We start from the raw sequence: 10,615 nt of genomic DNA on the forward strand, positions 1-10,615 counted from the left end.
TGTGTTAACAAATGCTGCTGCCCATAATTTTTTCCCAGATCTTTTTCGTGCTTTCCTAGGCTGCCAATAAGGCTGTTACGTGTTTTGCTAGCAATGATAGTTTGTTTTTAAATTTTGATGTCTCTCTACATACTGTGACTGTGCAATACCTTTATTAGCGTTTCTGTAATGGATGCTGGTAAGGATTATGAGCATTATTCAATCAGGATAAAATTGTTGCTGCTGCAACTTGACTACACCTACTGGAGAAAGCAGTTGAGAATATGATTGATTTGGTGACTGCCTTTATTTTTAACAAAACTGGTTTCCATTCTGTTCATGCAATGACTGTTTTGCTACTTAAATATGCATGGTGGGTTGAATGGGTTTCCTATCTGCCTTGTCAGATGAATTAACAATAAACTAAAACTGCTCAGTGTTTCACTGTGGAAGTCCATAGTGAAACACTGAGCAGTCTTCTTCTCTTTCTTTCTTCTTTTTCTGTTTTTATTTTTTTTTCTGGTTTTTTTTCTTTTTCTTTTTTTTTCGTTTTCTATGTCTTTATGGTTTTTTATTTTTTGCTTTTTTCTGTGTTTTTTTCTTTGAATGAAATTTTTTTGTTTAATTTAGCTTGTTAATGTTAATTTTTTTATTTAGTTATCATATTTTTTAATAGTTCTTGCAATTTGTTACTGCCTACCTCACCTTTTGTTTTTATTTGTTAAATCATTGATCATATTAGATATATGACAATGTTACTTTTTAAGAACTCTTTCTTTTTTAAGTCTTGAAACAAACCTTTTTGCATGTACACTCGCATCTCTATGCCTTTCATCTTTTTTTCTTTACGTTCCTGATATTTTTTTTGTGTAGTTCTTTTTATGCCTTTTTTTCACATTATAATTGTCTTTTAATGCAAACTTAGTTGATTCACAATTTAAAAAGTTTCTCATGGCATCGCGCGGGTAGCATAAATTTTATTCTATTATATATTATGGGCCGAATGGTTGTGGGTGTAAATCTTAGGCCATTATAAATTACAAAATAAACTAAAACTTATGGATATTTTTTACAAGAATCTAAAGTGTCATCTTCTTCTTAAAAAAATCAATCATCAAACTTTTTTCTCTTCAACTCGATCCTTTTGTGGTCAAATTGAAAGCCAGTTGCTTCTAATTTTTTAAGCAAGGGTAAAGCTGAAAGACAAGATACCAAACTAAAAAACAATAGAGAAACAAAGTGGTCGCTTCAAAATTAACCCATAAAGTTGACCTTAATCCTCTAACTTCACAACTTACCCATTTTCAGTTCATTTAGTTTTTCAAAAATTCTCATTTTATTAAAAACTTCATTTCTCTTTTTTTTTTCAATCTCTATTTTGAGCTACGAGTGAGAAAGTTATTAGATTTTGATCGTAGAGAGAGAAAATTGGTTAACACCGATTCAAACTACTAAAGTTGTCGATCTTGGTGTAAATAGATTATATTTGATGAGAAAAGTTCTAATAGAGTTCTACTTCATCTTCAAATTGCTTGAGAGAGTAGATCTACCATAAAAAAGGTTTTGAGTTTCAAATTGATTTTTTTCATCTTTGGACCTTTTTAGGTTATTTAAAGGCATAAATGGGTTTATTTAGGTTTTTAGGATGTTGCATACGTGAAAAATGGTTTAAAAAATAATTTTTAAGTGAAACACATCCTTGCTCGAACTTTCCAATAACCCTTTGCCCCTTAAAAAATAATAGTATTGAAGGCCCAAACATGTGGGCCTAACTTGGTAGGCCTGTACACCTAAGCTTTTTTTATTAAGGCTTAGACGTGCATGCTAGGCCACCTAGGCATGCACGTCTAAGCCCTTTTTTATACTTTGTTTTTTTCTTGATTTAATTTCACTTTTCAATGTTGGTTATTTATTTATTTATTTTGTTTTGCTTTTTATGAAGTTAAAATAGTCTCATATAAATGTCATGCTATTTTATTAGGGCTTGGTTTTATGAATATTTATTTTTGTTGTTGTTTTTGCTAGTTTTCCAACTGCCTTTGGACTTACCAAGTGAATTAAATCACATCGGGTTAATCCTCGTTTAGTTTAAATATTTTTCTATTAAAAAATACGTTAGCAACGTCTATCCATTTTTTGAACTAAAAAAAATGATTTGGCATGTGCTATGCTACCGGGACAACAATCTAAACACCACTGGAGTCTAACAACAAGGTTAATATGCTTATATATGCTATCTCCAACTAAAACTAAAGGGTGTGGGAAAAACACTGTTCCCCCGTACCCATAAAACATTATGGATTATAATAGTAATCCAAAGTGTTTTGTCGTTTTTTTTTTAATGTTTTGGCCCTTTTTCTTGTTATTGATTTTTTTTATTTTTAATTTAGTCCTTATATTTTATGTTTATTAGGATTTAAAGTTGATAATTTATTTTAATTTAGCTTTTATTTAATTATCACAGTATTGAAAAATATCCCAGCATTAAGCTGGTACTCAATTTTGTAAGATATTATTTGAATTCTTTATTTTTCTAAATATTAAGAGTCAAGTAACTAGAATTGAAGAATAGGAAAACGTTGAGATCTGAAAGGGAGAAATGAATAATTTAGTCATGCAAACTGAGGCAATGAGAAAGAAAAAAGAGAAAGAGAAAGAAAAGAAAAATAGGTTGTCGAAGCCATACATGATTTCCTATTGCCACATGCACCACCTTATAGGGAAGAGGACATCTCAACGATTTCAACGTCATCAAAGACACCACCAATTAAAGCACAAAGGACAACCTAAACGCTGCCTAAAGGTGACAAGTTTTTCTAACGTATACTTTCCTCCTTTCTCTCAATTAGTCCCTTAATTTTTTAAATCTTTTTGATATAATCATAGATTTTTTTTTTCAAGTTTGTTACTTTCCCTTATTCTTTCAGTTTAATCCTTTGTGAGCTTATTGTGGGCTCAAGTTCAACCATAATAAGTTATTGTGAGCTCAAGTTTCATCTATATATGAATGGGTAATCTAGCTAACCCAACTTCGTCATCAATAATAGAATTTTTTTATGGGCTCAAGTTCAACCATAATAGGTTACTTGAAACTCTAATGAGGCTACCAGGTTTCCCTTTGTAGTCTAATATATGAGAGTAAATTTCTCATTTAGTTGAGAATTGGTTTGCAAGCTTTAAGATCCTAGTCCCTTTAATGTCACCTTCCTCTTTTTAATCTTAGGATAAGGGTCCAAGTGTGTTCAACTTAGAAATTTTTTTTATATAGATTGTAGGTGTGTTCAAAGGGGGTACAATTCAAAAACATGCTCAAGACTAAGAAATGGTACAAAAAAGGTACAAGATATCAAAAGATTGAGAATGAATTTCTAAAAACAAGAAAAACATGGGATTAACCTTAATTCCTTAAAGGTATCTTATATTATTAGACATGTTATTATAAAGCATGCTCTAGTTAAGGAGTTATTGATACTTCAAGTACAAAATGATGATATAAAACCTTGATAAAAATGTACTTTTAAGTAATAAATCAAGAATCCTTGACATTGGCATACCCAAGGACCTCCCAAGGTAACATAGAACATTGATTAACTATTTCGGTCCAAAAATAGTTAATGACATCAACGGTCATGTTAGTGTCGGCATTTTTATGAATATTATTAGTTGACCACAAGATGGGCAACTAAGACACCAATGGAGGTCATTAGTGTCGGTAGTAGTCTTTCTAACGTGGGGAGAAGTAGTTAAAGGAAATAAATTGGATAATCCTCAAAAGGGGTTGGTGGTGGTATATTGAATTGCATATGACTTAAGTAGGTAGATGTGCTGTATAAATTTTCTTCCATGAATTGTTTGTATTTTAGTTATTTTTAATTATATGGAAAATTTATGTTTTGCAGGTCCCTTCCATTCTTGTCAGGAGTAGAATTTAGGTTCCTTCTCCCTTTTTGTATAAGTTAGGAACTTGGGGATTTTTCATGTAATTTTATTATGCAGTAAACATGTAACCTGAATAGAATAATATACTCCTTATATTATTTTGTTTTTGGAATATTAATGTATTAATCTATGCTTGGGAAATTATAGTGTACTAGCTTATGTTCAAAATGCTAAACTGTGTTGTGCTTGTATATGAAATTTCAGTGCTTGGATGGTTCTCTTAATTACTAACTTATGTATGTGATATGAGATGGAGATTGAGAATGAAGATTTGTCCTGAGTATATTCTCGAATGAATTAAATGATTGATTTATACCAATTATAGATGTTATTATGGGTGGGATGCGATTATAATTATGTGTAGGATAAATTGTCGATAACTTGGGACCTCAAAAAAATTTTTTTGCTCCATTTACCCTTTATGTGGAAGTTAAATGAATATATTGATTGAACTTTTGAGGTTGTTACACATTACCTCATATGGTTTATTTGTCTCCTCGGTTTTGCTTTCTCTTTTCAGCTTTAATTGGTCTTCATAAACATGTCTAGGTGACAATGATGCAAGTGTGTATGCCCTTTCATCCTTCTCAAGAGAATACTTATTTTTAAATCCATCATGCTTTGCCTTTCTGTCAAATTATCAAGGTCTCCCTAATAATAAATGACTAGCATACATGAGAACCGCATCACACAAAACCTCATCCTTATACTTTCCAATTGAAAAAGTAATCAAAACCTATTTAATAATCATAACTTCACCACATTCATTCAATCATCGAAGCTTATAAGGTCTGTCATTCTCAATAATGTTCAAATCCAATTTTTTAATAAGAATAGTACTCGCAACGTTAGTACAACTTTCACTATCAATAATCATATTACATATCTTATTACTAATATGACATCCAGTATGAAAGGGGTTCTCTCTTTGTTGCTTCTTTACCAATTTCATAGCAACTTTCTAATCATCAGGCTTTAAGAACTTCTATTTCTTTTCTTCATAATTATCGCCCACACTCTCATCATTCATTGTAGCCCTAATGGTAGGCATTTCAACTTTCTTTTCCTTACAACTAGGAACTCCTTGTCTACTAATCACTAATCATTTTATCAAACTTATCCATTAACACTTCCATAATAGCTTCCATTCTATCATGTCTTTCCTCCACAATTCTTTTCTTCTTTGTTGAACACTTTTTAAAGACATTGTTTATACCCGAAATAAATGTTAGTAGCAAATAGAAAAAATAATTATTTTTTCCTCATACAAACCCTCGTGTAGTTTAAATCTTTTTGTACTAGAAAACACATTAGCAATGTCTATCCATTTTTTTGCATTAAAAAAATATGATTTGACCTGTGTTATGCATGCGGGCCAATGATTTAAACACCTCTAGAATCTAACATCAAGGTTAAACTGGTTCACTAGGTGAGGGAAGTCTTACAGTGGTGTATTAAGTCTTAATGTAGCTTAAAAAAATCAGATCTAGGTCCAAGATGCAATATTTTTTATGGTTTTTTTTAGAGGTCTAGACCTTTTTGGGTTTATTAGGTTGATAGGTTGGTTTCTTGGTGTTTTAAGGGTGTTCTTACAGTGGTGTATTAAGTCTTAATGTAGCTTAAAAAAAATCAAATCTAGGTCCAAGATGCAATATTTTTTATGGTTTTTTTAGAGGTCTAGACCTTTTTGGGTTTATTAGGTTGATAGGTTGGTTTCTTGGTGTTTTAAGGGTGTTTTGTGGTTGAAATGGTTGAAAAATAGGTGTTTTGGTGAAAAATGAGTTTTTTGGTAAAAAAACTCGCAAACCTGATTTTTTTAGCCACCATAATAGTGGTTGAATTTTGAGCTGACACGCAACACGCCCTCTGCCACAACGAGTGACATGTTGTCTGCCAATTCTTTCTTTTTCAAAAAAAAATACAGATGACCTGGAAAAAAAATGGCAAGCCCAAGAGCACGTATCTGGGCTTCAAGGCTCATGCGCTTAAGTTTTTCCTTTCTTGGTAATTTTCTTTGTTTTTTTCAATTAATATCTTTTTTGTCTTTTTAAAATATTTTTTAAGTTTGTTTTTTAATTAATACCCCTCTTATGTTATTTTGTTTTGGCTTATTTAATCTTTTTTAAATAGTGACTATTATATTAAAAGTTAAATGGTGTGGGGAAATCACTGTAGATTAAGAGATTTTTTTTTGTGGATTGTAATAATAGTTTCACTTTCAATTTCTCATCTTTTTGCAAGATATTTCTTTGGCCTCCTTTTTCTTTCTCGGGGAAAGGGTGGCACTTGCGCTATTAAAAAGGTGCGTGTTATGCCTCCCGGTGGCCAAATCTGGCCATCCACCGTCTCACTAGATGTGCAGTCGTGCCCTCTTCCACGTGGTGTGGCGTGTGTAGACAGATACTAGTTGGGTTGCCGCCGGTGATCGATTGTTTGTGTTTTTTCTTTCTTTTCTCTCTCCTAATAACTAACGTGCACAATTGTCCTCTTTGTTTGTTGTTTGTCAAATCAGGCGTGTTTGTCAAACCCATGATGCTTGGATCTAGACCTAAGCGCTTGGGTCTCGCAACCAAGCTAGACCCACGCGCTTAGGTCTGTCAGACTCGGGCCGGGGTCAAAAATTTTAAAATTTTTCAAAAGCATAATTGGACTAACTTGGAGTTTTGTATAGGCTATAAAGGTTTGTAATTTTCCCATGCTTTCTTAATGTAATTCAATTGAAATGTATCCAAAAAACATTTTCATATTTTTTTTAGTTGTTGTGTCAACACATTAGAATCATTAAAAACACTTAAAATGCATCAATTTGATATTTTTTTCATTTGAAAAGCATGTTCCACTACAAAAACAAACACTTAATGAGCTTTATATCAGCACTTAATCACCAATATTAATTTTGTGAATTATATAACAATGACAAAAGGGAGAACAAATTGAATAAAAAAAACTAAAATTTTGAATAAAACAACATGCACTTATTCTCACATGTTAAGCTAAGAATACCGGGAATTTAGTGGTTTCCAACAATTAAATCTTACATATGAAAATATAAGAGCTTAAAATTAATGCATATTAACCAAAATTAAGTCTTGTGGTGTTTTCATTGTAGTTGAAAACATTTTGGATCGGAGCAGTAATGTTTTTCAAAATTTTTCATTTAATGCTTTGGCACCCCAAAAAAATTTCTTTGCACAATTGAGTTCTTTTAAATTCAAATTAGCATCTAATTGCATGTTCATTATTTGAGGGAGAGTTGAATTAAAAGATAGGGGACTAAAGTAAAAAATGTGATTAACATAGGTGACACTTTCAAATTTGTTCCCCCCCCCCCAAATCTTTTTTTGCTGTAAGGTGGTTGGTTTGTAACACCCTGTAATTTAATACATTCGTACAAGAGCTTTGAGCCTTAAATTAAAAAAAAAGGGTATTTTTTTTCTTCCATCGAACTTATCTGAGACTTGCTGAAATTCCCTCTGAAATTTCAGTAGAGTTTCCCTTATATCTAGAGGTCCCAAATTAACGACAATCATCCTGTATAGTTATACTCATTTCTCAATCATATCATAATCATGTAAAACCTCAACAACACATCATTCATTGTACATGCTTATTCTACATCTTCATTTTTTTCCCATTAACACACATTTCATGCATTATTTTATTTACTTAGATTCTCGTGACATTTCCCCTTTATTTATCTCTATAAATTCAATATTACCACATTTATCACTAATTTGTCGAAATAAGTTTTTTTTATCCGGGTTTACATATCTTCTCATTTTTCTTATTCTTTTATCCAATGAAACTCGTCACTGGTTTCACCAACGTTACGAGTTTTAAACTAAAAATCATGACTTTCATTTCAACTTCAACGATACCTTTAAATTTATTTATGGAGATCATTCTCTCTCTCACATGACACATTTATTATCATTCCTACTATTTATTCATTTATTTCATACCGAATCTTCATTACTCATTGAGACCTCATTACTTCGATCCTATGTTTGTTTTTATTTATTTATTTATTTACGAGGGTTTACATGGTCCCTTTAATTTTTTTAAAAATACATCTTGGTATGAAAAATTATTTTCTTTTTTTTCAGCAATTTTTTCATTGGAGGGGAGAGAGGAGTCGTTAGATTCTATAAGAGAGAGAAAGAAAGAAAGAGATCTTCGTTAGCAACGATCCCAACCACAAAAAATATTAAAATTGATGTCAACGAGTTTCACAAGGTGAGGAGAGTTTTATAGTGGTTGTTTTAAGCCTCAATATAACCTAAAAACTAGATCTAGGTTAATGATGCAATATTTTTTCCAGTTTGTTTTAGTGGTTTGGACCTTTTTTTAATTAGGTTGATAGGTTGGTTTTCTTGATGTTTTAAAGATGTTTGTACGGTGTTTTGTGGTTGAAATGGTTGCAAAACAAGTTTTGTTTGGTAAAACAAACCCATAAACCCAAATTTCCAGCTATCAAAATAGTTGTTGGATTTTGGGCTAACAAATAACATGTCGTCTACCATAACGAGCGATGTGTCATCTGTCAATTCTTTTTTTTTTTTTAAGAAAAAGAACAGATGACCTGAAAACAATAGCAGGCCCAAGCGCGCTGGCTTGGGCTTAAAGGCCCATGCGCCTGGGATTTTCCTTTCTTGATGTTTTTTTTCAACTAATACCTTTTATATATCTTTTTATAAAATATGTTTTAATTTTGTTTTTTAATTAATACCCCTCTTATGTTAGTTTTTAGATTATTTAATCTTTTTTAAATCGTAACTATTTTTTTTAATTACATTGAATGTCTTTAAAATTATTTTTTTATTTTTTGTTGTTATCTCATTTTTTTATTGTGATATTAAATTAATCAAAATTTAACTTGATTGTCAAAATTTTTAATTATCTCTAATAACACATGTTTATTCAGCTATATTTATTAGTATAAATTATTTTTTTTTATTAACACATGTTTTTCAAAACATATCTTTATTCAGCTATATTTATTTTATAAAAATTAAAAGTGATCAAAATTAATATTCAAAAAAAAATTAAACGACTTAAAATAAGGATAAAAAAGTATTTGTTTAGTTAAAAACTTTTTTCCTTATTAATGCATTATTTTTAATATTTTTATCAAAACTTGTTTTATAAAAAATTCTCATAATTTTAAAAGCAAGTTTAAATAAAATAAATAAATAAATAAATTATTTTAATGTAAATATATAATAAGTTTGAAAAAAATCATATAGAAACAACATTTTCATATATGAAAATGATAGCATAATTAGATAACACCGCCAATTCTTTTTCTTATCTTTAAAGGTTGGTTTGTTTGCCATTTTTTTTTGTAAATTATTTGGACAATAGTTTTGTTTTGGTGATCTGATAATATTGTTCAGTAATATTATCTGAACAATATTTTAGATCTAAAAACCCAAATCTTAACTTTTTTTTTCACTTAAAAATATATAAAAAAATTATTTTATCAACCTTTATACCCCTATTTCTAACAACAAAACACATTATAATCAATTCAAAAACTCAAAATTAATCACGTTAAGAAGTTTTTATGAGATTCAATCTACTTTTTTAGACATTATTAAAAGTGAAGACCACATCCATTAAAAGCATGTTTGGGACACCGCGTTCCCTTAAATTTTAAAATTGTTTTTTTTTAAAATTTTTTTTATGTTTTCAGATCGTTTTTCCTTTTTGTAATTACTTTTTTTTTTGTTTTTTTTCAACTATTACCTTTTTTATATATTTTAATAAAATATTTTTTAATTTTTTTTTTTCAATTGAAACCCCTTTTAAGTTAGTTTTTAGCTTATTTAACCTTTTTAAAATCGTAATTATTTTTTTAATTACATTGAATGTCTTTAATATTTTTATATATTAATTTTTTTGTTACCTCATTTTTTATTGTGATATTAAATCAATCAAAACTTAACTTGATTGTCAAAATTCTTAATTATCTCTAATATTGTTTATTAAAAAAAATTAACTCCCCTAGTAACGTTGCACGACGGCAATCTAGAATCATCTCCTTCGTGTAGAGGTTGAGGAATCTTGAAACATTAGGGGGCATAATGGTTGTGGATATCAATAACAACAAAAAAATGTGATGATGATGATATTTAGTCAGAAACAACACCATTGGTATAGAATATTCAATAAGAAAGTAAATCAGAATTATAATGTTCTTGAATTTTCTTATAAAAAAAATGATAGCAAATCATGAGATAAATAATTCAATAACCATCCATACCTAAGAAGTTTTTCAAGAGAAGTTTTCCTCGGAGATCAATCGTTTAAATTAAACTATAATAATTTATCTGCTATTTTTCTTTAATGAATTAATATACACATTATTAAGAAATAAATATTTTATAAAACAAATTTCAATTATCAATTCAATCCTTAAAGCATATAAATTCTCATGACATTACCTGAGTAATCTCTTATTTAAAATCATAGTTATCAAACCTAACATCATTCAAAAAATCAGCTCAAATCTAATCTATATAGGGTTTTTTTTTTTTGAATATATATGAACACTAAAATGAGATATGCTAATATTATAAATTTCAATGAATTTTATTTTTAATTTTTTATTAAAATAATATCATTTTATTATAAACTTAAATTGATTTATTGATTTATAAATTTATTTCTATCGACATGAATCTCAAATTAAATT

At 29.3% G+C, this 10,615-nt stretch overlaps 1 long non-coding RNA gene across 1 annotated transcript; it reads left to right on the forward strand.

Annotated features, from left to right (window-relative positions):
* The first annotated feature begins 1,634 nt into the window (after window positions 1-1,634).
* On the forward strand, window positions 1,635-4,059 carry LOC133671300 (uncharacterized). Its single transcript, XR_009834275.1, has 2 exons — window positions 1,635-2,782; window positions 3,879-4,059. It is a non-coding gene; the product is annotated as an uncharacterized LOC133671300 (long non-coding RNA).
* The last annotated feature ends 6,556 nt before the right edge of the window (window positions 4,060-10,615 follow it).

Source organism: Populus nigra, chromosome 13 (genome assembly GCF_951802175.1).
Source record: "Populus nigra chromosome 13, ddPopNigr1.1, whole genome shotgun sequence".
NCBI classification, from domain to species: Eukaryota; Viridiplantae; Streptophyta; class Magnoliopsida; order Malpighiales; family Salicaceae; genus Populus; species Populus nigra.